This window comes from Plecotus auritus (genome assembly GCF_963455305.1).
Source record: "Plecotus auritus genome assembly, chromosome: X".
Classification (NCBI taxonomy): domain Eukaryota; kingdom Metazoa; phylum Chordata; class Mammalia; order Chiroptera; family Vespertilionidae; genus Plecotus; species Plecotus auritus.
Window position 1 is genome coordinate 102,795,579 of NC_137784.1, and position 4,277 is coordinate 102,799,855.

The 4,277-nt window shown below is 48.8% G+C and overlaps 1 pseudogene across 1 annotated transcript; it reads left to right on the forward strand.

Moving 5' to 3' along the window:
- Window positions 1-1,836: 1,836 nt before the first annotated feature.
- On the forward strand, window positions 1,837-2,727 carry LOC308239927 (deoxycytidylate deaminase-like; annotated as a pseudogene). The gene is made up of 2 exons: window positions 1,837-2,228; window positions 2,584-2,727. The product of its transcript is annotated as a deoxycytidylate deaminase-like (transcript).
- The last annotated feature ends 1,550 nt before the right edge of the window (window positions 2,728-4,277 follow it).

Below are 4,277 nucleotides of genomic sequence, written 5' to 3' on the forward strand. Positions count from 1 at the left end.
ATTATTATTGATTTCAGAGAGGAAGGGAGAGGAAGAGAGAGATAGAAACATCAATGATGAGAGAGAACCATTGATTGGCTGCCTCCTGCATGCCCCCTACTGGGGATCGAGCCCACAACCCCGGGCATGCGCCCTTGACCAGAATCAAAACAGGGTCCCTTCAGTCTGCAGGCCAACGCTCTATTCACTGAGCCAAACTGCCTAGGGCTAGGCCAGTGATTGGCAAACTGCAGCTCGCGAGCCTCAGTTTGCCACTCTGTTGACTAATGAGTTTGCCAACCACTGGGCTAGGCGATGGTTTCTTAATGCCCGGGCCAGGTGGCTCAGTCTGTTGGAGCGTCATCCCATATACCAAAAGGTTGCAGGTTCCACTGCCAGTCAGGATACATACCTAGGGTGTGAGTTTAATCCCAGGTCAGGTGTGTATGGGAAGCAACCAATTGATGTTCTCTCACATTAATGTTTTCCTCTCCCTCCCTACCTCTCTCTCTAAGAACAAATACACACACACACACACACACACACACACACACACACACACACACACACAGTCAGGGAGAATTTTAAAAAAGCTCAAATGATAAAAGAAAAATAGATAACTTGGATTTCATAAAAATTTAAATTTTTTGAGTGACATAAATCATCAAGAGAGTGAAAAGACAACCCACACCATGGGTGAAAATATCTGTAAATATTGTCTCTATCAAGGGACTTGTATCCAGAATACATAAAGAGACTTCAGACATTCTCCAAAGAAGATATGCAATGGACAATGTGGGCATGAAAAGAGAGTCAGCATCACAAATCATTAGGTAAATGCAAACCAAAACCATGTTGAGATACTACTTCACAGTAGGAGGGCTATAATAAAAAAGACAGACAATAACAAGTTTTGGCAAGGATGTGGAGAAATGCGAATGTAAAATGATACTGCTAGTTTGGAAAACAACTTAACCATTCCTCAAAATGTTATAGAATTCCCTTATGCCCCAGGAATTTCAGTTCTAGGTATATACACAAGGGGAATGAAAACATATATTCACATAAAAATTTGTAAATGAATGTTCATAGCAGCACTGTTTTTAATAGCCAAAAAGTAGAAACAACCTATATGTCTAACAACTGAATGATGGATAAACAAATTGCGGTATATTCATATAACAGAATATTATTCACCTGTAAAAAGAAATGAAGTGCCGATACCTGTTACACCATAGATGAACTTTGAATACATCCTGCTAAGTGAAAGAAGCCAGTCAGAAAGGACTACTTATTTATATGAAATGTCAGGTAGGAATTGTGAGGAAGAGAGGGAGCTTCTGCAGGGTACCAGCAGAGGTAAAACATGATACCATCACTTAGAGTTCACACTCAGGAAAAAGGTCCACCCTGACTAAGTAAATACTAATAACCGTTTTGAGACCTGTTGGATCAGAGCACTAAGAGTCAAAAAAGGGACCTGGAAACTGCACAGAACTGAAAACTAGAGAAGGAAGAAGGTAGTGACTTGGAAGAGAGAAGTATCCATTGGAGAATAGCATTGCAGGAGTTCTCCCAGGGGGCCGGAGGGACCCTGCCAGCTGGGCGGGTACGAGGCCTGCGCACCACGTGGCGCGGCCATAGCGCGGGGTGCGGGGCGCGGGCTCGAGGCTGGGCGGGTAGGGGGGTGGGGGCAGCCCGAGGCTGTCCCCCTCGCGGGCTCAGCTGCTCGGCTATCTCCGCAGCCTCCTGGAGACTTTCTCCCTCGGGGAGCGGGGAGAGGGAAGTGCATGCAGGAACTCTGAAAGTGGCTGTCACTGCTGCGGCCGCAGGCGCCGTGGGAACTCATGACCCAGCATGAGCGAAGTCCCCTGCAAGAAACGTGAGGACTATTTGGAATGGCCCGAGTATTTTATGGCCCTGGCCTTCCTGTTGGCACAGAGAAGCAAAGATCCAAATTCCCAGGTGGGAGCCTGCATCGTCAAAGCAGAAAACAAGATCGTGGAAATCGGGTACAACGGGATGCCGAACGGGTGCAGCCATGACCTGCTGCCTTGGAGGAGGACAGCAAAGCAGAAGCTGGACACCAAGTACCCTTATGTGTGCCATGCCGAGCTGAAGGCCATCATGAACAAAAACTCAGCCCACGTGAAGGGTTGCACCATATACATGGCCTTGTTCCCGTGTAATGCATGTGAGAAGCTCATCATCCCGGCAGGTATCAAAGAAGTTATATTCATGTCTGATAAGTACTGTTACAGAAGACCAAAGAAATACCAAGCACGATTCCTAGAGAAAAGGAGGAACCCCGTTTATTAACACTAGTGGACTCCGGGAATAATTTCCAAATCAGAGTGAAGAAACATGCAGAGAGCCTGTCTATATATATCCCGCTGGGGTCTTTGTCTTGCAGATATGGTTCCGCTCCCCTTCGTGGGCTTACAGGAAGGCCCCCAGGTGTTGGGGGTACCCAGGCCATATCCGATGATCTGTCCTGGGGCCAGTGATAACGACCCTCCCCACCCCCTCCCAGGGCAGTGCCTTGTTCACAGTTCCATGGCCTCTGCATTTAGGTAAGTTCTACAAGACCAGTTTCCTCCTCAGTACCACGATAGCGAGGAGACCACCACCACCAGGCTCATGTTTGATATGGCTGGGGTCGCCTTCAGGAAATTCACACCCAAGTTCAGCAAGATTGTCACTGACTTTGATTCCATCAACAGCAGGCCCAGCCAAAAGCTTCAGTGAGTCACATCCCATTAAACCACCAGGAGATCGGGATTACCCTCCTCCAGGGAGCGCCTTTCATCTGGAAGTTACTCGCAGCCTTCCCATCGCTGGTGCAGCACACGAAGATGCACAACTAAAGCACGTAAAGCCTCATCTCTTTGACTCTCCTGTCGCATGGAATCTGCATCTGATTAAGCTATTGATTTAGGGTTTAAGATAAAGAGGCCTGTGCCCCACTCGACTCGAGGGGCTGGCACGGGGTGCCTTCCCCTTTGCGCGCTGGTTTGCTGCGGTGCAGGAGAGTGTCCCCACGCGCGCTGTCACCCACTGCATATCACAGCTGCTGCACGCGGCTGCATGTGCTAGTGGTCGGCAAACTCATTAGTCAACAGAGCCAAATATCAACAGTACAACAATTGAAATTTCTTTTGAGAGCCAAATTTTTTAAACTTAAACTTCTTCTAACGCCACTTCTTCAAAATAGACTCGCCCAGGCCGTGGTATTTTATGGAAGAGCCACACTCAAGGGGCCAAAGAGCCGCAGTTTGCCGACCACGGTGCTAGGCGGACAAATAATAACCATCATGTTCCTAGCGGGAAGAGCCGGCACGCTGATGGGAACATCTGGCCCAAATGAAGCAGAACATGTAGTGCCCTTGGAAACAAACGGAGGGCCGGAATGGCAGCAGCATTAAGCTGTGTGCTTTAGAGTTGAGGGGGCCTTTCACCCCCCACACACCTGGAGAGGACGGCCTGCCGTCCTCATGGTGGTGGCGGAGCTGAGTTCTGGACACTTTCTCTGCTTTTGCTGTCCTGCTCCCCACAGGGGAGTGGCATCCTGTCCCTCTTGGGGTGGGGACTCCTGTGTTTTTCATTGACTCTTGTGTTTTTATGTCTCATTTTTGGTTTGTTGGTCACATATTACATAGTTGTTCCTGAACAGACAGCCCATCTTGTCGCCCCCAAGACCACATCCTGCTGTGGAGGTGGGGACTGTGTGGATGGGCAGCCATCACAGGTCATTTCCAAGGCCTCTCCCAAGGCCACTCCCAAGGCCATTGCTAAGGCCTCTCCCAAGGCCACTCCTAAAGCCTCTCCCAAGGCCTCTCCCAAGACTACTCCCAAGGTCTCTCCCAAGACTACTCCCAAGGTCTCTCCCAAGACCTCTCCCAAGGCCACTCCCAAGGCCACTCAGAGTAAATGATTCCTAACCAGTAAGTGAGATGTGCGGAGATCCAGGTGCTTCCAGGTGGTTTTCGCCAGATCTGGTAGCGGGCCTCATCTGCGCCCCTGGCTCCGCTCCTTCCTCCTCGGACACTAATTGCACCTTCCTATCGCTGTGAGGGGTTGGGGGTGTGCTTGGTTGCCTGAACACCTGTCTTTAATCCCACTCAGTTTTCATTAAACCTGCTCAGTCAGCCCCTTTGTTGAGAACATGGTTTCTTTATTCTAAAGATTATGACTGTTTTTAAAGGGCTCTTATATTTTTATAAGTTTTTATTTTGTCTCTGAGGTTTTGTACTCCATATTCCAGGGCATTTTGTAATTTGGCTCCTTACCAATGTTAT